General features: G+C 38.8%; 1 protein-coding gene across 5 annotated transcripts in view; it reads left to right on the top strand.

Annotated features, from left to right (window-relative positions):
* Positions 1–27694, top strand: part of sema5ba (sema domain, seven thrombospondin repeats (type 1 and type 1-like), transmembrane domain (TM) and short cytoplasmic domain, (semaphorin) 5Ba) — a 147002-nt gene that overhangs the window by 11490 nt on the left and 107818 nt on the right. For 4 of the 5 annotated variants that reach the window (XR_014607568.1, XM_084123154.1, XM_084123155.1 and 1 more), the window contains exon 2: positions 14935–15006. The gene's annotated coding sequence lies outside the window, so the exon portion shown is untranslated. Of the gene's footprint in view, positions 1–14934; positions 15011–27694 lie in introns of all 5 variants that reach the window. The other variant, XM_084123153.1, reaches the window with a different exon arrangement.

The following is a 27694-nucleotide window of genomic DNA, read 5'->3' as shown; positions in this document are numbered from 1 at the left end:
TTACTCTTAGAGGAATATTTAAACAAAAAAAAATATATTTACTGGAATTTTTAAGGGCAGATTAAGCAAAATCACCCATAGTGTACCTGTAGTCTGGACTATATTGTATTTTACCTAGTGCAGTTTTGTTCAATTCATTCCAATCCAAACCTGTATGGCTACATGGGAACCAAGTATCATTGGACCATTGGATTTTCAATGTTAAAGTAAAATAAAAGTAATTTTAAGATGTGCATTATCTTTGGTGTTCCACAGAGGCAAGTTAAACAAGTTTGGAACAACATGAGGCTGAGGAAATAATGAGTTTTCATTTTTGAGCGAACTAGCTTTAATGCCCTGCATGATTATGTGCAATGGTACACATTACTTTTGGTCTTGTTCTCAAGGGAGCACCTGGAGATGCTGTTTGGTACTCACACTTTATGCGGCTCACTTATCCTACAAGCTGTCGTCATCACTTTCCTCCTGACTGCTTCTTTTCTCTCGTACATGGTAGATGATGATGATGATGATGATGATGTTTTATTTTCTTAACATTAATGACACAGACAACAGCAGGACTATTAGGGTGCTGTCACTTTAAGACCGAATGCAAGGACAGAATTGACACGCATCTGGTTTATTTCTCAACTGTTCACTTATGACATAAGACAATACTTGCCAAGACAGGTATTTTGACATAATTTTGTGTATATGTGTCCATTCAAGTGCAAGCATAAGAGGAATCAATTAAGTGTTCGAGCGCTGTCTGAAACGCTGTCTCTCTCTCTCTCTCTCTCTCTCTCTATCTCTCTCTCTCTCTCTCTCTCTCTCTCTCTCTCTCTGTGTGTGCTTTGGGTGTGTGAGGCTGTGCGCACAGATAGCAGCGTGTGAGTCCCGATTTTCGCCTCTTCTTCCACGATTAAAATCATTTGAATGTGTAAATTGGCAAGACAAAAGGCATCCAAATGATAAAATTTCACTCTATTTAGGTTAAACTTAGCAGTTAATCTGCGAATCACATGCGTGCCGAACCGTACGGACGTGGCGAATCACGGATCAACTGCGATCTGTTGCACCCCTAATAATTAATGAATCTCTTTCACAGACATTTACCTGGACAGTTCCCTGCTGGTGGAATGACTTGTCTAACTCATCCCAAGCTACTGAGTCTTTAGCCATTTTCAAGAAACTGTTGAAGACGCATCTTTTTCAGCAACACTTGACCCATTAATGCTAACACTTACCATTCTATTTCTATTTATAAAAAAACAAAAACAAAACCTTGCTACGTGTATTGTGCTAGACTAACTGGGACTGGTCACAGCACTTGCATATTGTTGCCCTATTGTTACTTTGATTGCTTCTATTGCTCTCCTCATTTGTAAGTCGCTTTGGATAAAAGCGTCTGCTTAATGATTAAATGTAATGTAAATGTAAACATGCGTATCATCATGATTGCTATCTTACCAGAGATGGAGAAAAATTCCTTATTATGTGGCTGGTGGCTTTTTAATATTTTAGCATATACCTCAGTTACCCTGCTGGCCGTGCCTCTATCAGAAAATACCTGCAATCCCTTTTTCGGGTCACGACTCACCAGCTGAGAACATGTTTGGAACCAATGTAATTTAAGTCTTCCATTACTTACGCCTTCTTGGGAAAGAAGCTTAAGGGCCACCTCATCAGACTCTCTACCTCCTATGGGTACCAGTTCCATTTCATCTGGCGTAGGGTGGGCTGATCATTCCATAAATGCACAGAGCTGATGCTTGGAGGTTTATATCCAAGGCTAAGCCAACATGAGCCAACTTCACATGTCCCCCCCTCCTAAAAACCCATCTCCCTCCAACTGTTAACAGTAAACATGTCTTTTTGCGTCTTAGTTGGCACCGTGCCCGGCAGCCCTCAGCAGTTTACAATGTAGCTGCAGCCCATGCTTTGACTTTACAAAAGCGTGCTTCTGTTTATTAGGGTTTGTAAAATGACAGAACTGCTGCCACTGTGCTGTGAGTGGAATAAACAAGACATAAAATAGAAGCTTGTTAAGCGTAGACGGACAATTTGTGCTGCCGTTATGCTGCGTTTAGTCTTTTTTCCCCTCTCTCTTCTCTCTCACTTGGAAGGTAGTGCCACTTTCAATAGAAGTGAATTCAATGCCAATGTCAGATATGTTTTTTCCCCCATCACATCTCTTTTGAGATTGATTTACATGGTCACAATGAGCAAAGTGTGGGGTTTTGAATTGATGGGTAATCATTAACTACCCTGAGGAGCACCTCTTATTTAATGAATAGGATGGATCAGGCTTTGAGAAATGGATTTAATAATCAGAAACATGGCCGTAAATGACTCACGTTAAAACAGTTTGAGTGCTTTATGGAAACATTATTTTTTTATTATACTGGAAGTGTTTGTTAACAAACCAATTTCTGGCAGTGATATTTTTGACAGTGTTGACAGTTAAATAAGTCCTTGCGGAATATCAGATCAGTTGTCAGAATTGTTTCATTTGCAACATCAATTCTTTATTTTGCCTTTTCAAAAATAATAAATCTTATTCAAAGGCTCATGGTGACCGTGGTTCCCTACTGAGAAGATAAGTGTTGACCTGCTTGAATTTCCAGGCTGGTCTACAATAGTTAATGTTAGCCAGTGCTTTAAAACAGCAAGGCTGAGTGTTGTCGAATGGAACAGAATGCAGGAGTCTCAACGTTAACTGTTTTTATCTTTTAATTATGTGTACAGAATACAATAACTGGACTTTTCAGCAGGTTTTATGTTGTCTGTGATGTCATGAAGCAGGCAGGTGCTGCTTTGGTGGTGTTGGTTGCAATTTTTGGCTGAGACTTCTGAGAAAGGCTGAGAAAATGTGACTTCTGTCGCACTGCTTATGTTCAAAAGCTGAACCACCAGCCCTTTAGTCACTATCTCCAAATGTGTTGCTTATCTATTTTGGATCTCCGCTGCTAATGAACACTAAGACCCCACAGACATTTATCTGTGAGCGAGTGTACGTTTGATCCTTCGTCAATTATCTTACTTCACGTCTGCCCTCTGAAGTCTTAATTATGACATTGACAGAGATGATACTGATCAGAACCTCTTCCCTGCTGCTCAGAGCGCACAATACTGCTCTGTCTGACCCACTGTGATAGGAGAGCAAAGGAAAACAATCATGTTGGATGTAGAATGCAGCCAGAGGTCATTGTAACGTAGTTGGGAGAGCATATCAGCCAACAGAGACTGACTGTCTCAACAACATGACAGAGATGCATATCACATGTCCAGATGAATAACAATACTTTGTGCTGAATAGATTGTATAATTATGTCTTGCTTTAGCTGATTGGAAAATTTTCAAGCTTTCACATAATAAAAAAATTATTTCCTTATTGATTTTCAGGCACTCCAAGCACTTGCGAAACTTAACTTCACCAATGTGCAGAATCCATGTAGATAATACGACAGCAGCCATAATGTGTCACAATGCTGGCCACACACCAGTTTTTGGTGGAGAGGAGCGTGATATAGCAAATTTATAGCTGTGATTATTAAGGAACCATGATGGATTGGGGCAAATGGGGAAATTTGGCCTGGTTCGCACCCATACAGATCGCAGGTTTAGCACTCCCTACTTTAAGTAGGCCATTTACACAGAACACGCTTTTGCAGTTAAAAACGTGAGATGCAGAGCAGTGGAAGGGGGAAATAAGAGAATAAAAAAACCCAAAAAACTTCTTTTAACTTAAGAGGCGCATTTTAGAACGGCGTGTCGTCCGAGAACCCAACTTGGGTTGTTTTATAACCCAACCGCTGGATCAATATTGCACCAGACCAACAGTAGTTAATTTGTCCTCCCTCGCTCCCTATACAATTCATATGACAAATTGCATACATGTAAATTGTCTATGTTTTTACTTCACAAGAATATTTGTGGCTGCTCACAGCATAGCCTTCAGGGCACGACTGTCAGTATAACAGTCTACAGCAGTGGTTCCCAAACTTTTTATTATATATTTCTTAACCCTTCACTCAAGTGGCCCTTGTCGTTTGCCAGTCCGCCATTTTAAATAAGAATTTGTTCTTATCTATTGTGGGTCACCACATTACTTAAATAAATGCATTTAGTCAGACATATCAGGTTATCTCACTGTTTTTACATACTTTAATCAGTCAAACACTGTGTTATTGCTTCACATTTCACATTAAAAGCTTCAGGAAAAACAAGCGCGTTCCGTTATAGCCAGTTAAAATAATATAGCTAGCAAAGCAACTAACTGACAGCCTGTTGGCTAGTAAACTAGTTAACTGGCGAATCACCTGGCTAGCTTGAAACTAGATGGCAAATTAGCCTGGCGAACTCAATAAACATGACCATATGCCCATGGGCATTAAGAACTTGTTTCATTAATTCATTAATATAATTCAGACCAAACGGATAAGCTGTAGGCTATCCGTGCTTCCATGATAACGGCTAAATGGCTAACGTTAGCTACATTGTTAGCCAAACCAACCAACTAGCCTCGACAATATATAGATACTACTTTAATAGGTAACGCAACACAGACAGTGTGAATTAGACATGTAGTGTACACAAACCTTTTATTATTTATTTGCCTCGCTGGATGACCTGTCAGGTTCTCTGCTGTGATGAGTGCTCGGTGTGTGGAATCTGGTGGACTCTGGTGATGACGTTCGAAGCACAAACAACCCACGTGTTGGGTCAACCGATGTATGTTGGGTTGGTGGATTTTGACTCAACGCATGAGTGGCACAAAATAACCCAAATTCCATATAAATAACCCATAATGGGTAAAACATTTCATAACCCAGCGGTTGGGTACAGAGTCCTGCACGGGTCCGATTTTGTAAATCCGCACCCGCCCGTACCCGCAGTGCTTTAAACCGCATCCGACCCGTTATCCGTCAACAGCACCAATTAAAATCCGCACCCGACCCGACCCACTTAAAATGGAACCGACACCCGACCCGCACCCGAAATAAAATCAGTTTAGCCAATCACATTATAGACACACTTACAAAAATGTTTATTGCCAGGTCATACAGAAGTTATAACGACAATTAACACAAGGACAACTTCAGCCGAAGCTGTCAAAAGGCCGGTACATGAAGAACATGGCTAACGTTACCACAAAACTGAGTAACAGATGCGGCTACAACACTATATCTGCCACGCAATTTCGTCTAGCCTACATCTGACCATTTTGGGTTCAAACACTGCACACCACACATACTGAACAGTGTTAAATCTGAAAAATACTGTTCGATAGAACTGCTTGGTTTGTTACCACAGTTATCTGCGTGCTTCCTCAGCGATGAAGTTCCACAGTTGCGGCTATCCAACACGAAAATGCATTCAGCAGCCTTTCACAATATTGTTTTCTTCAGATAACTCCAAATTTCTCCCACACACTGGACTTGACTTTTGATGACGTATTGTCGACAACTTTACAATAGAGCCCGACCGATATATCGGCGGGCCGATATTATCGGCCGATATTAGGCATTTTCCAAACTATCGGTATCGGCATTTATAACGGCCGATAAATGAATATTAAAAAAAATAATAAAAGCGGACGAAACACCCTGCAACCATGTTGAGTGTTGGCGCTGCATAGTTTGTCCACCAGAGCGCACTCTACAAGGAAGACTGCTAACATCAATGAGCTTGGAAATCACAACGAACTTATTCTGCCTAAATAAAGTAATGATTACTGTATTTATAACTAGCATATCTGTAGTTTCAGTCCCTGCATTGTAAAACGTAAGTTAGGCACGCGAAGAGTGAACATTTAGACACAGAGAAAAAGTATCAAACATAGCAGCTAGCCTGTGCATAAAAGTTAGCTTTTCTTTTACACGTGTGTGAAATCCAAGTGTGCGTTACTGTAGGGGTAATTAACACATGGTTACCGAGTCGATCGTTCCCTGGGATGCGTTTTCATGAAAATCAAATGTAAAGAGTTTTATCTCTAAAAACAGATGATCTTATAACGCTAGTATATGGGGCACAGAGTAAGTAAAAGTAAATCGCTAGTTAATACCACTAACAAGGCTCAAAATAGCCTTACACTAACACGGTAGCATAATGAGGGTCCCTACATGCAAACCGAAGCATTGAGAACTTTGTAAGTGTACAGACAGTTTAATAAGAAGATACTTTATAAAGACAGTACATTACGCGTTTACAGCCATTCGTCATCTTGGAAAACAGTCTCGACTAGTTGAGTCACAGGCCCCCAAAATGCCGTTGTCTTGTAAATGAACGCATCAACTTTTTTTCGGTTTTTAGTTTAAAACTAAATAATCTTACCCTAAATAACCTTATTCATCAAAGCAGATGCTTCAGTATAATAATTAGAGTACTGAATGATTTAGATTGTGACGAGTAATGTGTTGTTGTATTGAGTGCCTGCTCCTTCATTCCAGTCCAGGATTTATAATATTTATAATATTATTTAAAAGAGCTTGTGAAGTCATATTGAGAAATGATAGATGGATTAACATGTTTACATTAAGTAAACTAAGTGCATGCCCCCGATGTTTTGGAGAAAAGACAGTTAGGTCGGCCATCCAGGGGTTATTTGTTTTCTGTAATGATCTCATTAAAGCGAGAGGTTTACTCTGCATCATTAATCACCCTGTTGACCATCAGAAGAGGGAGCACATTCTCTGGTTTTGTGATTCATCTGACTGGCAGTAATTACTCACAGGATTGGCACTTCATCCATTGACTTTAATTCACTTTCATTATAGAAAAGTTCCAGGGTGTTCATTAGCTTCAGAACTCCAACAATGAGATGAAGCAAGTTATTTGGCATAAACTGAAATAGGTCAACTTTTGATGGCACCAGGCATTGAGTGCTATATGCTCTGCTGTGATCTCGGCTTTTGATGTCGTTGATGTTTGATGTGGTCGGCACAGACGGGCGCTGAAGACTACAATGGAGACTTTTTAGGCATTAAAGTGCTCTGCAAAGCTCAAGCAATTCCAATGCACCTTTCTGTGAAATCCCGTATTTGCATGCTTCACTTTATGTTCTCGTGCAGTCTGTCCTATTCCTGTTCATAATTTAGTCTGGAATTTAATGTCCTCTCATTGTCAGGAATTCTTCAGTCACACATACAGTATATTACTTCAACTTCCTCCTAAGACACGTTCAATTTGAATCCATGTGTCTGTCTACTGAGGAATGTTTTATGCAGTTCAAACATATGGGTATATAATTTAGCTGTCAGCGTAGTTGTGATATAATGTAATTTCCCTCGGATGTTATTTACTCTGCAATTGATAGGATATCTGCCCATAAGAATTTTATGGGCAATATTAATTCCAAAACAAATAATGGTTCAAGTTGGAAAGCCTGTAAAGAAAATGTATCAGAAATATTCAACAAGTTGGATGTAGTTTTGGGTAGCCATATGTTTTACTATCCGCATAAAGTCTGTTCCACTTCCACAACAGCCTGTAGACTAAAACAGCCACAAAGGTAGACAAAGGTTTGTCATTCATTGACCATGTGGCAGGTTTATCTGAAATATACTTTTAAAAATAATAGGCTGACATGGAAAAACTCTTTTAAGGCAAGTCACTGTAAGTGGGTGGACAGAAACCATTGAGGAAATGTGTGCTGGAAATATTTGTAGACTTTGTAATCTAAATGTGTTTTGATCTAAAAGTAACATACTGGTTATTTCACAGAAGTTATCCAGGAAAATCGAATAAACAATTCTGGTTGTTGATATCTTATTTACTTGAGTGCCTCAATATCTTTGAAAATATTTCAGTTAATTGATTTCTGTGTATCTTTCAACAAATGGTGAAATCCAGTAATTAGTTCTTCCTTAAAAGCATTCATTATAGAAAACCACAAAATACAATACCGTTCAAAAGTTTGGTGACAGTAAGATTTCTTTGTTGAAAGAAATTAACAATTTTATAATGAATGCATTATCAAAAGTGACATTTATGTTTCAAAATATTTCTATTTTGAACAAATGTGATTCCTTTGAACGTTCTATTAATCAACCAATCATGGACTTTTTTTTATTCCAGCACAACTGTTTTGAACATTGATGATAATAATAATAAGAAGAAATGTCTCTTGAGCACCAAATCAGCACATTAGAATGATTTCTGATGGAGTAATGATGGTGAAAATGTATATATATATATTAAAATAGAAATCAGTTATTTAAAATTTTAACAATATTACTATTTTACTTTATTTTTAATTAAATAAATGCAGCCTTGATAAGAATAAAGAGACTTTGTACCGACCTCAAACTTCTCAAACTTTCTAAACTGAAATTTTGAGGAGCTACTTAAGCTAGCAGTTGAGGAAGGGGCAAACTTTAGAGATTAATTTTCTCTCAGACTGGTGCACTGTTAATTAAAGAAATCTGACATAATCAGATGTTGTAGTCAAATTAATATATTAGAGTAAATACCAGTAATTAGTATGTTGTTGACAGATAGCATGTTACATATATTAATTGAGGTGCCACTCCAGGCTTGTTGCATTGATTCAGGAGTGGGCGTTGGATCCACTGTGGGAGGTATAATTACTGCAGCTGCAGTTCCTCCGATCACAGTCACACTGGGCTGCCGACCCAGGAGGTCCCCTCGCTTTAGACCGCCGCATCTCTCAGCCTTTCATTGGCTATCTTTTGTGTGGGTCTAGCATACCCAGCCTCCTGCGGACTTCATGCAATTGATATAGACAATGTCTATGTTCACATTATAGTCTAAATGATCAGTTCTGTTTTTTCCCCCTTCAGATTCAGTCTTTTGTTCATATTCATGTTTGTAAATGACTCGTATAACATCATCTGTGTTAACACTCGCATATGAAAAACCATAACATGTCGATCCTGCTAACATTGCAGGATTGTGATGCATTTGCTAGTTTTACTTAAATTGATGTGCAAGTACATATAGTCCTGCAGTATTGACATTTACACCGCCCTAGTTTCTACCTCGTCTTTCTATGGATGCTGCTCGCTGTTGCTCACTGCAGGATGTTTTTTTTAATGATTAAAACGGAAACCTTTTGGGCTGTTAATGAGGGTGACATTGACTTTCGGACGCTTGCAGAGATAGAGTATTTCTCTAGTGGTTTGCACTTGGGTCACATTATCATGAATCGTATATATGAGAGTCAATGAGACTGATCTGAACACATCAAATGGAATGGCCCAAATCAGTTTTAACACTTTCAGCCCTTAATGTGATTATAGGTAATAAAAAATTCTGCATGACTTGCCAGGATGCTCAAACCAAATGGTCAAAGTCTGAATTTGCATACTAGCATAGTCTTACATGTGGCCTACTGTTCCGAATTCTGCCAGAGTTTGGTTGGCTTGCATGGTCAAGTTTGCCCCTGCTGGTTACGGCTGTCACTTTTGTGAAAAAATCCTGTTAAATTTTTGAGACATAAGTGTTCATTGAATCGACTGTAAAATCGATTTTCCTTTTCTAAAGACGTTTCCATTTTCAACGCCAAATATGGGCAAATCCACGGACAACTAACAGGCATTAGGACGAACGTAAAGAGGGCGCTTGAGACGCAATATTGAGCAATATTTCTGATGATTTATTGGCGTGAAGTTTCGTGCACAATGACAAACAGGAGTGCAGCATTCTCGAAAAACAATAAGCAGAGTGGACTGCCATAACATCAATGGAAAACATTACTGGAGGCTTCAACATGGCTGTGTTTACGATTAGAAATGTCAAACAAATTTCGCCTACGTAGGCTATTGTAGCCCATAAAAAGAGGTTGAAAATTCACTGAAGGACTAGCCTACATTGAACGTGAAGTTCGTGTAGGATAAACACGCAGGGCCGCTACATTCTCCAAATCAGACAGTGGACTAGAAACATCTGTCGCAGTCTACAACAGGGCTGCATTTATGATTTAGGCTATTCAAAAATCTCCAAAATAATTTTACGTAATGATTCAATCCATTACAGACAACTGTTAAAAAATGAAACTTTAAATGGACTTACTTGAGAACAGGCTATGTGTTTTTATTTTATTTTTATTGAACGTAACCGACACTTGTATTTATCTGGATGATGAAGCTGCATATGCCCCCTCATAGTTGTAGTGCTGCTGTGATATGGGAACTCACGATCGCACAGTTTGCATACCACTTTGTCCTTCTTCACAGTTTGATCTACAGTCCAAAACCCGAAGTGCTTCCATATCAAACTCCTCAAGTTATTAGGGGTTATCACTCGTCTCTCATGTCGCACAGGTTGATCGCCGTTGTCCTCCATTGTTTTTGGCAAAACAATTGCCCGATTGAAACCGATTGAAACTATAGGCGCGTAAAATTGGTGGGAATTTTGCACTTTCGGAATTCTTTATTTTCTTTTTCTGCTTGTTTGTGAGTTTTGTTACATCTATCTTTTTTATTTGTTTAATTCGTTTAAAATTAAGTGTATTTGGTTAAAATCGATTCCCTATTTTTGTTTTCGAAACTTGTGTTGGTTGGTCCGAGCGATTGTGCAATTGATTTTCGAACGTAAAGTGACAGCCCTACTGCTGGTACATGTGGCTGCAAAAAGCATTTTCCATTGGTGTTTGTTCATAAATTTGCTATATACTGTATATATCTTTTTTGTTTCCTTATATACTGCTAATATTTCCTTTACATTATAGGATCATTCCGTGTCAAATCAACAAAATTTTGAAAACTTTGCCGGCTGATTTTTGATGTTGTTAATATTTTTTTAGTTAATATTTGTAACTCAAGAAGTATTAAAGATCCCTTAATATCCTTTTATATTTTGTTTTTTAACAAAATTTTCTGGTTACACTTTATATTAGGTGTCTTAACTACTATGTACATCAAAAAATAAGTGCAATGTACTTATTGTGTTCATGTTTTATTGCAAAACACTTTTGCTCTTACTGGGGTGGGATACGGGTTAGGTTAGGGACAGGTTTGGTGGAATGGGTTAAGGTGGAAGGGAAGGGTCAACAGTGTAATTATAGATGTTATAACAAAGTAATTACAGATGTAATTACATGCAGGTATTTTTTAAAATATAAATACAATGTTAAAACATGTATGTAAACAATAAGTACATTGTATCAAATGATTAATTTAAATGTTAGTACACAGTAGTAAAGGACACCCAATTTAAAGTGGGTCTCCATATTTTTAAGGTTCTATAAGGTTAAATTCCTTAGTAAATGAAGTTGTACATATTTTCAGTGGTCAAAAAAACGAATGTTTTTTTTTTTTCTTTCAAACTGGAACATCTGAAGAACAAATAATGTTAAAACTAGAAATGTATAGCATTTAATAAAACTTCATTCCTTTTCCTTGAAACTGTGTAGCTTTATAAATATTTGTGAGCTATTGGCTTAGGTTAGCGCTGCCATATTTTTTTTTTTTAAGGGAAACTGTTGTCGAATTCGGTGTAACAGCAACCACTTCAGTATTTATTTATAGTTTATACTCATTCAGAGCTGGAAGGCCAGCAGTAGGTTGAACAAGACATGCAAGGAGCAACTTTTATCATCTTCTCGGAAAAACTACTGCTGAAGCGACACAATCATTTTGCTACAGTCACAGGCAAATTAAAACTCTGAGATCAAACCATAGCTTGCCTCACCCCATCCTTCCCACCTGCAGCAGCATTCTGAATCTGTTGCTCGCTAGACTCCCTTAATCTTGGGCCCTGGGGATCTTGTTGGAGCCTGTTAGCAAATGTTTATCCCACAGTGAACACCTGGTTGTTTGGAGAGTACGCCCACAGTGCACTGCCATCCCCCACCCGAGCAACAACGTGCTTAAGATTGAGCCGGCACATCGTATTCCTACCACAGTGTGCAGTTCGTCGCATTCAACATGGTGATTAGCATAAGCCTCATTTAGTCATCCTTTAATGAATCATTTTCCTGGGCTTATTCCAGCTGTGAAAAAGCATTAAATGGTAAAGCTATGAATTGTAACCTTAAACTTGATATTACCAAAGAGACCCTTGAACAAAGCTTATCGCATATCATTAACCACGATTACTCATTTGTCTCGAGGGATTTATAGCAGTTTGATAGAATAGCTCTTTAGTGGCATTTCATGGAAGTTCTTTAAGGAAATGCACATAATTCAATGTATTTTATACCAGGCTAACAATCTCATTTAGTTTTCACATTGTGTACAGTGCAAGTTAGTCCATACTAACGGCCAGTCAAATCATGGTACCCCAAGACATCCTTGGCACCATCCCACTTTGTTTTAAAGGTATAGTTCACCCAAAATGAAAAAATCTGTCATAATTTACTTATCTCATGTCATTCTAAACCTGTATGACCTTCTTCTGCGGAACACAAAAGAAGATATATATAAAGGGATAGTTCTCACAAAAATGCTGTCATTAATTAATCAATCTCATGTCATTTCAAACCCGTAATACTTTTGTTCATCTTCGGAACACAAATGAAGATCTTTTTGATGAAATCTGAGAGCTTTTTGTTCGTCCATAGACAGCTACGCAACTGATACTTTGACGCTTCAAAAAGTTCATAAAGAGATTGTAAAACTAATCCATAAGAATTGAGCTGTTTAGTCCAAATTTTCTGAAGAGACACGATCGCTTTATATGATGAATAGATTAAATTTAGGCTTTTATTCACATATAAACATTGATCAGCAAACATAAACAGGAGCTCAATGGAACCTGATTGACACATTGATTGCAGAAGCTCAAACGTGCTGCGTAACACACAAGAATGAACCTCACTGTTTCTCGCACATCAAGCGAACATGCTTGAGCTTCTATTTACCTGATGTGTGTGTTGATGAAAGTTTATATGTGAATAAAAGCCTAAATGTAATCTGTCATGTAAAACGATCATCTCTCTTTAGAAAATTTTGGACTTAACCGCTCAATTCATATGGATTTGTTTCACAATCTCTTTATGAACTTTTTGAAGCATCAAATTGTCAGTTGCGTAGCTGTTTATAGAGGGACAGAAAACTCTCTGATTTCATTGAAAAGATCATTATTTGTGTTACGAAGATGAACGAAAGTCTTACGGGTCTAAAGAATTTTCATTTTTGGGTGAACTATCCCTTTAAAGAATGTTTCTGCTGTTTTTGTTCATATGAGCGTCGACAGGGTCCAAAAGAACATGAAACCCCCTTGATTTTTATAAAAAAATAACAATTTTCAAAGGATATTCTGTTTTGTTCCACATAAAAATATTGACCAATATTGGCCAGATTGTACTTTATTTATAGCCCTGGGGGTCTAGTGGTCAACTTGCTCTATTTTCACCCTGGTTCAGCTTCCTTTTCCAATTTCGGACAGCATGTCCTGAGGCATTGAAGGCCCCTGGCAGTCTGATACTCTGGGGCACTGGCCTCATTGGCCACCTGATCTATAATCCACTCCTGCCAGCTGCAAGCCTGCATGTTTTTTAATAAAGATATTAAAAAATGTAATTGAAAAAGGTATTTCATTTTTAAAGCCTGCACAGAAAAAAGCAGTGTAATTGAGTGTCATAAAAAAAGGACATGGGAAGATAAGCCACTTGTGGAATCTGGGGATGTTGAGGTTGTTCGGCCTGTGGCTGAAACGTCTCGATTTCAGTGACCTTTTAAAGCAGTAATTCTCAGTAGTTGTTAATTGATTTATTGAACATGTCTTGGCATGCTGGCCAATCAGATCATAGGAGCAGGGGTTCGTTGAAGGGCTTCATTATTTACTCCTTAATTACTCTGGCTCGGTGTTTTACTCCGACTCTCTGCTTTGCACTATACAATGCTGGACTAACCTTTGCTAGACGAAGAGAGCACAAAGCCCCAGTGCCTGGTCTGTGGAGGCTTATGAAGTGGAGCGGCCTCTCTCTTTGCTCTTCCTAATCTTAATTAAGTCCTGAACAACTGGGCTTTGCTCTTATCAGTACAGAAACTGATGTTGTCAAAGCTGTGGGATGCCATAGTGCACTTTTAATTGCACAGTTTGATAAGAATGGAGTAGAGCTCAAGGGAAAGGTTTCATTTATCTTGAACTTTTGGACAATGAATTAATATCATCATGAATTCACCTAAGAGATGTGTTTTGTTTAATTTTAAAACTATATTTTACAGTATGTAACAGTAATCATATAATTTTAATCAGTTGTATTGACATTTTCAAAGCATTTTGCTTGATCTCATATTTAGCGTTCTTACTTTCAACATAATTTATGTTTCAAACTTAGTTTGAATGACATGCACTTCATGTATTCGGGTCTCAAGCTCTATATTTTCATCCATATTTTTACGGGACAAATGGCAGCATTTCATCTTTTAATACAAGATGATCCATATTGCATCATACCGTTCAAAAGTCTGGGGTCTGTACTATATCTTTTTTGAAAGAAATTCATACTTTATTCAGTTCTATATAACGTTTTAATGCTACAAATAAATACAGTTCTATTCATCATCTGTTCCACAAATCAGCATATTAGAATGGTTTCTGAATGATCATATGGCACTGAAGACTGGAATAATGGCTGATAAAAATGATGCAGCCTTCGTGAGACTTTTTCCAAAAACATAAAAAAAATGAGACCCCAAACTTTTGAATTGTTGTGTATTAACCCATTAAGTATTCCAAAAGTGGGTTTTCACAGCAATGCCATAGAACCATTTTTGGTTCCCCAAAGAACCTTTCAGTAAACAGTTTCTAAAAGAACAATTTTTTTAGTGTGAAGAACATTTGATTAATCTGAAGCACCTTTTTCCACTACAAAGATTCTTTAGTGTTTTGGAAAGGTTCTATGGATGTTAAAGGTTCTTCATGGAACCATCAATGTCAATAAAGTACATTTACTTTTAAGAGTGTAGGGTGATGCATACCTTCTACCATTAAATTAGCACTAAATATAACACTTGTGTGCTTCCTCTGATTCTCTCTCCAAAGGCTTCAGACGGATTGCTACCCATTTCTGCAATAGCCCTGCAGCTTCGAAGATGACATGCTCGTGATGCCTCTGTAAGTAGGTTTCTGCTTGTTTTATACACTTTGCCAGATGCCATTATCTAAATGAAACTAGGGCCACCATATCGGTATCGGGCGATATGTTAATTTTTAATGTTATTGGAAAATTTGTCCGATATATTAAGGGCGACAAACAATGAATTATTTCCTTCAGCTGAGACACTTCAGATGCGCACTGTTCACTATGATGGTTTTGAATTGATTGAAATAACTTCAAAAAGGAAATATGGTTAAGTGCAATGTGTAGCGCAAGTCTGTCATATATGCTACATAAAATTATATAGAGAGAACATTATAATTATGTGCTTTGGACATGCCTTTTAATGGTGAGACTTTTGTTTTTGTAATTTAGATTTATCGGCCATTCATCAACATTAGGAAAGTTTAGTATTTAGTATACATTTGCTATGTTTTCTTTGTTGATTTTGGGAAAGACTCTTTTCAAAGTTCCACTTTCAATCATCTGCTTCATACTTGAGTACAGCTTTCTTTAACAGGAACTCATAAGTCATAATAGAGATCTCCAGTCTTCCTGGAGAATCTGTATGAGGTTGTCCTCCTATTCTCCTTCTTATTCTTTTTGTCTTTTGTTTTTGTCTCCCCGATGCTCCTCGCTCTCTGCTTCTCTGTCTCTGTGACCGTGGACAAAGTCAGGGAGCCTTTCAAGTCAAATCCCTTTATTCTATGTCAGAAATTGAGTGTTTTGAAAAGGAGCGTTCTGGCAGAGAAAGGGCTGAAACTTTCATTGCAGCCATTTATGGAGCAGCACAGCCTGAGGCTCTTTTTCCTTTCTTCAAAAGAAACTGTAAGAGAGGCTGACATATTTAATTGGCTGTTTGTAAGCTAATTAAAGCTTGTATGTTGATGTGTTTGACAAATCACCAGGGTCTTTTTCATGTTTCAGACTTCTTTTGAAAAAACATTTTCTATGTCTGTGTGAAAGTACCAAATTCTATGAAGAAGCCTCACTGAAATTGATTTTTGTCATTAGCAAGGGTAGATGTAGTCCTTTGACTACTTGACTTTCCCAAGTAATTATATAGCTGGATGAAGCTCACAACAAAAAGTCCAAGTCACATTTCACCCATAACAGTAAGAATACACTAACATTCAAGAGTTTGTTGTCAAGATATATAAATAATAGTTTCTGTATGGCCTCCAAATGCTTTTGGAGGGCCGATTGCTGTCTGAATTGACCATCAATATAGCGATTGTTTACGTAGCCTAACGATGTAGCATCCGTTTATATGTATTGTCTGTCTACAACTCTGCATAGCCTTACAGAACGTGCTGATGACGTGGGCTGTCTGCGCGAGTAGGGTACGCAGATGTTTGGAAATACAAATGTTGACAGGCAGGTAGGGAATCCTATCATTGCATGTGTTACCGAATGCAATGATTGCACAAATATTTTTTGGTCCTGAGATTTCCACCGAAGATATATGTACATGTTTTTAATATTTAGACCACTTCTATTATTAATTGCTATTAGGATGTGAAGAGAGTTTCAACCATTATAACAAAAAGTGTTCATAAAAAATTGCCTACCGTACCTTTAAATCTACATAAGTTATTAGTATTATAATAAATACTACGATGTTGCATAAATATTTTTACAATATAGTTATGAGAATAAGATTTTCATGAAGACAATTTTCTAAAAATTAAGCAGGTCCTCCAAGTTTCTCATAACCATTATTTATCATGTTTTTCTATTTAAATCTACATAAAGGTATTATAATAGACACTACTATACCATGATGTATAAATAATTAAAAATGTAAATCATTCTCTTTTTTTGCACTACAGTAATAAGAAAAAGATTGCATTATGGTAATGAGAGTCTCAGTGGTCCTGATATAGTTTTTATTTTCTTTAAACAAAATTTCGTGCAAAAGTTTTTAGTTTTTTTTTTAACTTTGGGTGAAATGTGGCTTGTGTGAGTGTTTAAAGATTCATCCAGCACCTTTTTGAGTTGACTTTAGGGCTGTCTGGGGATTGAAGATAACGAATTGCCAGACACCTGGATGTTGAGCACTAAGGCAACTTTCCCACTCACCAGGTTCTCTGATCGGTCAGCCAGGGTTCCAACCCTCTGTGTCCCCAAGCACATACTGCTCTTTCCCCCTTCTATGTTAGGTATATTTTTACTGTACATTGCATCTTCCTCCTAAAGTTTATTCCATCAGTGACTTAATCCCGCTAAATGACATCATTTTAGCAGCTGGTCTCAATCATTGTGCCTTCCTGAGAAGACTCACTTTTTTGTTTATGTTTATGGTCTTCTGGGCCCGTTTAGTGAGTCCAGGAGCTGCCACGTTGTTTTAATTTCGACCCACCGTTGTTTGCCGACATTCGGTTCAGGATGACAATGAGCCGGAAGAAAACAAGCCCTTTTACGATATGAATAGAGTAGGAACTAGAATGGGACTCCTCATCTGTAAGCTCGCTTTTAAGGGTCTGTTTCCCCCTCAGCCGAATTAAAGACGTGCCATTATGCTTGGCAAATTACTACGCACTCTTTGTGGTCCAGCCATGGTACATTAGTGTGCCTTAAGATGGTCTAGCTGTGCCCATTCACCTAACAAAGAGAGGGTCCCCCTGGCAGATCCTTGGCTGGTCACACAGAGGAGCCATTCACACCAGGCAGAAGGGGCCGTACGGTAGAGAGCTCGGCCACAAGGCAGCCATGACAAAATTCCCTAAAGTACTGCTTGAAGAACAACCATTTCCTCAAATGCAAACCAATTAAGATCGATTTGACAACTGTCCAGGCAGAGAAGTGAAACATCTGTGTAGAGCTGGAATATCTTAACAGAACTAGCCATGCTTGTGATGTTTTTGGTCTCTGCGGAAGGGAAGAGGTGGGGTTGCTTGTTTTGGGTTCCGGCTTTGTGGTTTTTGGAATTTAGAGGCGGTAATATTGTAGCTGGACCCAATTACGATGAGAAGAATTAGGTGACTCCCAGTGGATTCTTACCACACATGGTTTTGCTGAAGATTTTAGGACTATGGCAATTAATTAACCCATTAATTTTAATAGCTAACTCATTGTTTTAATGGTTCTCATTCATAATGACATGCATCCTAATTCAGTGCAACTTTTTTTCTTTGTAAGACATGATGCGACTGTTCACAGCTACATGGAATATTCCTTTGCTGACAGAGTCTCATAAATCAAGCAGAATAAACAACGAAGACAAGCATGTTATCATATATTACTTACAAGATGGAAAACTTGAGAAAGAGAGCCAGAACTTGTGCTATTAAAGCAGTTTTTAGTCGTTCTGTAAAATAGTTTCTCTTATATTGAGTCCTGTTCCCTCTCTCCTCATAAATTAGTAGCAGGGAGTGATGATGGGGACCAAGAGCCAATAAATTGTATGTTGCTCTCAGGGTCATTAAGCCGCGTGGTCTGGGCCCACTGGATCTTTTATCATCCGCCTTGGATCAGCGGCTGTAAAACGGTGGCTAACATTGTGTGTTTATTTCCCCATAACAAAAGATTAGCTGTCTACAGCTCATGAGTTCAGCTAATGCTCCTTGGGACTCGAGCAGCCGTGGAAACATAAATCTACTCCCCAATTTTTGTTCTTTTCTCATTGTGCTCACCTTTCTTTGCCCTTTCCCCACTTTCTCTCTCCCTTATGACTTGTAACTGATTTACTCTGTCTCCAGTCTTGACCTCAGACGGCCTGCCCACGGACTGCCCAAAGTCCCTTTGCTGACTGTCGGATGCATATTGCTGGTAGAAATCTGACACCAGTTACTAGGTTGATGCATTACTGAGGACTAATCACAGGTATTGACTGTTTTTTTCCATGTTAGTGGCATCAGATTTTTTTTTTTTAGTGTGAGCACTTAGTGTAAAAGCACTTTATTATTACAATTTAAAATAACTATTTTCTATTTGAATATTCATTCAAATGTAATTTATTCCTGTGATCAAAGCTTAATTTTCAGTATCATTACTCCAGTCTTCAGTGTCACATGATCCTTTAGAAATCATTCTAATATGCTGATTTGGAGCTCAAGAGACATTTCTTATTATAGTTGTGTAAATTTTTTTTCAGGAGTTTTTGATGAATAGAAAGTTTTTAATATAAAGCTTTTATTTTTAAATGTGTCTTGAGCTCCAAGTCAAATGATTTCTTTAAAGGATCATGACATTGACGACTGGAAATTCAGTTTTTCCGTGACATGAAGAAATAATATTTTGAAAAATAATTAGTAAATTAAAATTAACATTTACTAAGAAAACAACTATTGTAAATTGTTAATAATATTTCACAATATTACTGTTTTACTGTATTTTTGATCAAGTAAATGCAGTCTTGGTATTTTTAATGACCAAATTACAAATTGGACAAACCCTGCTGTGCAGTTGTTTAAATTAGTTTTAATTAATTTTCACACAACCTATTTGAGATCCTAAACGGCATGTAAAAAAACAAACAAACAAAAAACCTGTGGTTGGTCACTTTCATGTCTCTTGTCCAGAATTAGCTGGAAACTGGACTCAATTTTATGCAGATACTCAAAAGTCTGGCTCTGCGAGACTATGCATCTGTCTTAATTAAGTTGACTGCTTTCATTGTTTGAGGTTGACCATTATAAGAGAGATAAAATTATTCTGCTCTTATTCAGTAGAGCGCATGATTGTGTCTGATAAGCATATTAATCCATAGAAATGCAAGAATAGTCGCATTCTTAAATGTAACTTTGGAGATTTTTGCACGTTTTTACAATGTTCAGTGGAGAAATCACTCAAACATTGTGAAATGTTTTCTAAGATGAATGTGGATGTGTGGTTCTGAGGGAAAGGACTGAGATAGGCCTCCAGTGGAAGCTTGCTGGAATGATTTGCTGCTGGGTTGAAGAGGCGGGGTGGCTTGCTTTCTGGGTCATGATTCAAAAGTTAAACTCAGGAGAGATCTGCACTGTGAGGGAAAATATTTTAGGCTTATGCAAAATGATCATATTTACAATTCACATCTTTCCAAAAGACTTTTCTAATTTGATTAATTCTGAAGCATCTCTTGCGCTTGCCACATATTTTTACTCTACCAAACAAGGCCGTTGCCAGGAGTGGGCATAGTGGGTGACATAATGCGCGCCCTCCCCAAAATGACTCGTCAAGTGTGAGGAGAAAATTAATAGAAAAAAAATTGTCAAGAGAGTTCACTCGATTTAACTACAATATGTTCCTCTTGGATTTATTTCACTAATTATCAGTATGATGCGAATAGGCTTAGTATGCAGTCATAGACTAAAACAAATAATTAATTCTGCAGTATATTGTATGGGATATGAACATTGTACAGTTGATCTGTAATTTTAAAGAGACTTTTGAATGGTATGTATGGCTCTAGGGTCATGATCAGGATATTAAGTGTTTGTTTTAAAAGAACATTTTTGAAAGTACAGGACATATGAAAATATTTTTTTCAACTGTAAAACTAAAATAAAATTTAATCTTATTGTTTGATAAAATATCACTACTCTTGGGGTTATTTTCATCAACAGTCCAACACTGTTTCATGGTAACTTTCAGTCTGGAGCAGTGGGATGCATTTTAAGGAGTTCAAACACTTTTAACTTGACATACCATTGTTAAAATAACTAGCCAAGTATGTCCATATGATGTCCATTATAGTGTACTGTTAAGGTGCAGTCACTATCTACCTTTTGTTTTGGTGAATTTTCATGTGCGAAATCCAGTCATTTCAATAGGAATCGATGTAATCAGGAATTTTGCGTGATGGCGAAAGATTTCCCCATGCTGGTTTCGCCACCAGTTCAAGTTGTTTGTGTATTCATGTGTTGACCAACAGAAAGCTTCTTGGTCTGAAGGTGTTTTAGCTGTGCTTCATACATTGCTATACTATTGATAAAAGACAATGAACAATGGGCTTTTTTGTCCTAAAAATTTCGCTAATGTGACCACACCATAAGGCAGTGGTTCCCAACTCCGGTCCTACACATTTTGTATATCTCCCTTATCTGACACTCAGGCTGAATCCAAAATCGCCCCCTAAACCCTCAATTACTATTCCCTACATTCACTTGAAGGAGTGAATGAAAATGAGTGAGCGAATTCGGACAGCCGTTGAGTGTACATCAGCTGTACACCTGTTATTGCTGTGCAGTGTGGGATAGAATGAGTGCATTTAATAACGTCCACTATGGTTTCAGACATCGCTACAAATGGCAGTCCCCTCAAATAATGCCCTATTTGAGGGTATAGGGGGCGATTTTGGATTCAGCCTCAGTTTAGTTCATGAAACTCTTTCCAAACGAGTTGGTGATCTGAATCAGGTGTGTTAAATAATGAAGACCAATAAAATGTCCAAAGCAGTGGGTCCCCAGGACTGGAGTTGAGATCCACTGCCTTAAGGCTTGTAAAGAAGCAGTCTTTAAGATAGTTGACCAAGCAAGTTTAGCTTGTAAAGAAGTCTGAACACAAGCATCCAAAATTAATATGTGTCAACAATTTTGGTCTTTTCTGCAGGGTTATCAAGCTACTCGTTCTCAGGACGCCCCATGCACAGTTCTTAGAAAATGTGGGAAAAACAGACCGAAACTAGTCATCAATTACTTGCACAATTGTGTTTTTCTCTTTAATGATTCAGGAGGGGGATTAGAGCAGCCAGTCAGTCCTTTACCCAATTATAGACCTGGCCTCTCCTGTACGCTGTGATCCTTCTTTTGGAAGTCGTCCAGCGGCTTGCGTTCACTCTCTTTGATGAAGATGAAAAAAGAAGAAAGCAGCAGGAGACAATGAGCTGTATCCTGTTATTTTAGGATCCTAATGAAAATGCTGCTAAAGATTCCTTTTAATGTCAGATAAGAGGTAAAGATTGGAATTTAAATAACTGAATTATGTTCCTCAATTATAGTCCACTTCATGATTTGTGTCTCTCTCTCTACTACACTTGAAGCACAATGGTTCTGATTAACACTGCCTCTACATGCATTCAGTCACAGCCCCATTTTCACAGCGGCGGCGAAGGGGAAATGGAATATTTTTTACCTTGTTCACCTGTAGAGTTCATTCTTGGAATGAAAGGGGCTCATCGAGGCATTAGTTTCAGAAATTGGAATGATAATGAATAATCCTACGGGCTACCATGAAGCCCCATTAGTCGAAGCAAAGGCTTCTAAAGCAGCCTGTCTTCTCAGAATCTATTTTTATTAGTTTTTTTGAAGTATTCGGCCTCAGGCACGGCAAACAGGTAGGACATGTCTATCTCTGTGAAGTGAGTTTGAGCAGGAAAGGGAGTCTTAAAAGATTCAATGAGATGATGGGATCTGACGGCATTTCTTTTGTTCTTGAAGTGTTGTTAATACACACAAAGATCTTTTATGCTTTTAGACATTGAATGCAGTGCAGACATTTTTTGGAAATGGAAGAGTTTTAATTTGTGTTGCAATGATATAATCCTCCATTTTACTAAAAAAGATATAACCAAATCTAGTTATATACTTTACAATTGAATGCTTACCACCTGTGTATTATTAAATGAGTTGTAGGGTGGGGCTAAATGCGCCCCGGGGTAAAAGGTGCCTTTGATTTTATTTTCCCTTTCCCAGCACTTTCCCAAAACATCCGCTTTTCAAGATGTACATGGACATTTGGCGGATCCTTGACGCGATCGCGGGTAGCAGAGCAAAGTTGATCCTGTGCTATTTGATCTAATATTTGATGTTTTTTTAAAATTATTTAATATATTTGGAGATAAAGGCCTTCTTAATGAATTTCAGTTTTGTTCAAGGTAAATAAAGCAACAGTTTTTCTATAGCGGAAGAATATGTAAAAGTATGGTATTTGGGGTAAAAAGACAGAATAATTAGCATGATGATAAACAGCCGGCTGACTTTTACATTTGTTGACATGACATGGTTAGATTCACAGGGTAAATAAATATCATAAATTAAGATAGGTGTCCTCCTTAGAGATAATCACCATATTTATAATGAAACCATATTATTTAAAAACGATATTAATCATATCGTAAAATACTACTGTAATCTATATAAAATTATTAGGGGATCTCATTCAATGCTTTCAGAATCTTTACTTTTCAAAATAATTTTGTTTCTGTATTTTTTTTAAATATATTTTTATGTTAACATTTTAATGACAGTATATTTATTGTTTTTTTTTTGTTGATCAAAATAAATAGAAAATTGTACAAACTTTGATTGTTTTGAACAAGTATTAACTTAGACATTATTAAAAACATATAGCTAATTTGTATCAATACTTTGCCTTTTGCCCCTTGCTGGTGAGCCTTTTACCCTGTGTGTGAGGTAAAAGCCCCCCTCGCCACATCATACATTTATGCGATTTTTAAACAAAATAAACCACTTTTAAGATTTATTTCACACAATATCTGTTGCTCCATAAATGTTCAATACTATTTTTTTTTCTGCAATCATACACTATGGGAGTAGTGAAAAGCAAATTTTTCTTAAGGTATGCCTTTAGCACCATTGCTATTGATTCAGATATTTTCCTGAACTATTTATAAAATCAAACTGTGATATAATTTTCTACATTTTTATGAAAATGCTTGGTTGTGCTCGCCACCATAATGCTTTTGGGTTGTTGCTAGGTGGTTGATTACTGGTCTGAGGCAAATTAGCCTTCGGCAAATGTGACATTCTGCAAAACTCTTGACATTCTGCTTGTAGATATGGCTCAGGTCCTTCCAAATAAATTAAGTTTAAGTTTTTTTTTTCAACTGTCTAATGTTGTCTAATTATTATTGCCCACCAGGCAAATATAATGAGTCTGATCACTTAGAAAAGTAATAGCACACCTCTCTGCGCTAATTGGGGTATTCATGCCTGTACCACACAAACCAGTTAAGTGTGTTAGTTTGATACTTAGAGGTTTGAATAAACAAAGCAAACACCACTAATTATTCTGTAAAATGGTACAAATGAAATGCCATCCACCACATTTTGTAACCACATCATTTCCAACAAGTTTTCATTTTTAACAGTTCTAATTTCTTTCTGGGTTGGAGGGTAAAAGATTGGGTTGATTTTTAACCAGTTAAAAAGGTACAATAGGCTTGTGCTATGCAGGAATCTGCTTTAGCTTCAGTGAAGGCAACTGGCAGAAAAGATGTCTTAACCTTAGTTTATTTTAATATGGACCACTATACAAGGTCATAGTTCCCTTTCGAAAGGGAACTCTACACTACGTCAGAATGACGCTATGGGGAACGCCTCAGGCGTGACAGGTGTCTGAAATAAATATCAACTCACGTCAATTATGTTGACCGGCGACAGCCCGTGAATCATCAGCTTGATTGATTAACGCGCAACCTGGATGTATAAAGGGAAGCCTTGCATACATGACAACATCTTTTCGTCTTCAGGGACTGTTTGTCTGTATTGAGAATATCGCTGAAGCGCGCGGGAGGCTCTCGAGAGAGCCTCTTGTGCAAACTGTGAGCGTTTTTTATTTAAAAATGCTCCGCTTTCGCGGACCCTTTTCTCGAGGGAGGAGGGTTCAGCATCTGAGCTGTGGTGCGTGCGATCTGTGAAACAATACTGTTTGGGTACGAGGCGTTCACAGTCAGTTCCTGAGGGTGCTGGCAGTGTTCATTAAGAAATATCTCGGCGCGCGTGAGAAAGAAAAAATCCGTGCGCTGTCGGATGTTTTAACCTCGCAACTGTTGACTTTCTTCTCGAGGGATGAAAGCCAAATATTTTTTAACGGCTCTTTTCTCGCGCTTGCCGAGGCAGTGTGTAGATTACGAGAACGTATAAATGTTAAAACAGTATTGTCTGGTGAGTATGGCTGCATTTAATTCTATGAATTAAAATGATGGAATATTATCTGACTTTTAAGAAGTTAGATATTTAGTAATTCAGCCTATCATCCAGATCGCGTTACCCAGTGTTTTTGGCTGCATTTTAATTGAAAAATGAGCAGTGAACAAAAAGAGCAGGTGTAATTCTGGTCTTTTTGTAAAATGTGAAATTAACATATTTCTGTTTCTTTTCAGACCACATCTCCTGTTTTAGAGTCTGGGGCAAAATGTTATGGGAGTAAATCTAAAGATTTTTTCGATGGTCAGGTAGTAGGTCTTAACAGGCCTCCTTGACCAGACAGTCCCCATTTTGCAACCGGACAGTGCTTGGGCCTCCCTGAGGTGAGCTCCCAGGAATTGACTGTCAAGGAGTAATGTGGTTATCAGGTTATAGGCCTCACTAGGCCTTCCTGAATATGAGCTTCCACATACTATGGTTAAATGAGCTCCCACATATTATGGTTATCAGGTCATAGGCCTCACTAGGCCTTCCTGAATATGAGCTCCCACATACTGTGGTTATCAAGTTATAGGCCGCTCCAGGCCTTCTTGAATATAGCTCCCATATAATGTGGTTATCAGGTCATAGGCCTCACTAGGCCTTCCTGAAAATGAGCTCCCACATACTGTGGTTGAATATGAGCTCCCACATTCTGTGGTTATCAAGTTATAGGCCTCACCAGGCCTTCTTGAATATGAGCTCCCACATACTGTGATATGAGCTCCCACATTCTGTGGTTATCAAGTTATAGGCTTCACCAAGCCTTCTTGAATATGAGCTCCCACATACTGTGGTTATCAGGTCATAGGCCTCACCAGGCCTTCCTGAGTTTGAGCTCCCACATACTGTGGTTGAATATGAGCTCCCACATACTGTGGTTATCAGGTCAGAGGCCTCACCAGGCCTTCTTGAAAATGAGCTCCCACATACTGTAGTTGCCAGGTTATAGGCCTCACCAGGCCTTCCTGGTTATGAGCTTCCACATGTCAGGTTACAGGCCTCACCGGCCTTCCTGAATGTGAGCTCCCACATACTGTGGTAATCAGGTTACAGGCCTCATCAGGCCTTCCTGGTTATGAGCTCCCACATACTGTGGTCGCCAGGTTACAGGCCTCATCCGGCCTTCCTGGTTATGAGCTCCCACATACTGGGATATCAGGTTACAGGCCTTTCTAGGCCTTCCTGAATATGAGCTCCCATACACGGTGGTCGCCACGTTACAGGCCTCGCCAGGCCTTCCTGGTTATGAGCTCCCACATACTGTGGCGCCAGGTTACAGGCCTCACCGGCCTTCCTGGTGATGGGCTTCTACATGTCAGGTTGCAGGCCTCACCCGGCCTTCCTGAATGTGAGCTCCCACATACTGTGGTCATCAGGTTACAGGCCTCATCCGGCCTTCCTGGTTATGAGCTCCCACATACTGTAGTCGCCAGGTTATAGGCCTCACCAGGCCTTCTTGGTTAGGAGTTTTTCACATGTCAGGTTTCGGGCCTCGCCGGCCTTCCTGAATGTGAGCTCCCTCATACTGTGGTTGTACATGAGCTCCCACATACTGTAGTCGCCAGGTTATAGGCCTCACCAGGCCTTCTTGGTTAGGAGTTTTCACATGTCAGGTTTCGGGCCTCACCGGCCTTCCTGAATGTGAGCTCCTACATACTGTGAGCTTCCACTTACTGTGGTTATCAAGTTATAGGCCTTACCAGGCCTTCTTGATTATGAGCTCCCACATACTGTGGTTGAATATGAGCTCCCACATTCTGTGGTTATCAAGTTTTAGGCCTCACCAGGCCTTCTTGAATATGAGCTCCCACATACTGTGGTTATCAGGTCATAGGCCTCACTAGGCCTTCCTGAGTATAGCTCTCACATACTGTGGTTGAATATGAGCTCCCACATTCTGTGGTTATCAAGTTTTAGGCCTCACCAGGCCTTCTTGAATATGAGCCCCCACATTCTGTGGTTATCAGGTCAGAGGCCTCACCAGGCCTTCCTGAATGAGAGCTTCCACATATTTTGGTTGAATATGAGCTCCCACATGCTGTGGTTGTCAGGTCACAGGCCTCACTAGGCCTTCCTGAGTATGAGCTCCCACATACTGTGGTTGAATATGAGCTCCCACATACTGTAGTTGCCAGGTTATTGGCCTCACCAGGCCTTCCTGGTTACGAGCCTCCACATGTTAGGTTACAGGCCTCACTGGCCTTCCTGAATGTGAGCTCCCACATACTGTGGTGAATATGAGCTCCCATGTTATATGGTTATCAGGTCAGAGGCCTCACTAGGCCTTACTGATTTGAGCTCCCACATGCTGTGGTCGCCAGGTTAGAGGCCTCACCGGCCTTCCTGAGTATGAGTTCCCCCCATGCTGTGGTTGTATATGAGCTCCCACATACTATAGTCGCCAGGTTATAGGCCTTACCAGGCCTTCTTGGTTAAGAGCCTCCACATGTCAGGTTACAGGCCTCACCGGCCTTCCTGAATGTGAGCTCCTACATACTGTGGTCATCAGGTTACAGGCCTCATCTGGCCTTCCTGGTTATGAGCTCCCACATTCTGTGGTTATCAGGTCAGAGGCCTCACCAGGCCTTTCTGAGTATGAGCTCCCACATACTGTGGTTGTATATGAGCTCCCACATACTGTAGTCGCCAGATTATAGGCCTCACCAGGCCTTCTTGGTTAGGAGTCTTCACATGTCAGGTTACAGGCCTCGCCGGCCTTCCTGAATGTGAGCTCCTACATGCTGTGAGCTTCCTGAGTTTTAACCTTCCACAATTAGTGGTCACCAGGCTTTAGGCCTCTGCGGCCTTCCTGGTTATGAGTTCTTTCATGTCAGGTGGCAGGCCTCACCAG

The sequence above is a fragment of the Abramis brama genome (assembly GCF_963993115.1).
Source record: "Abramis brama genome assembly, chromosome: 8".
NCBI classification, from domain to species: Eukaryota; Metazoa; Chordata; class Actinopteri; order Cypriniformes; family Leuciscidae; genus Abramis; species Abramis brama.
The sequence above is the reverse complement of the archived record's forward strand: the minus strand, read 5'-3'. Positions and strand labels throughout refer to the sequence as shown.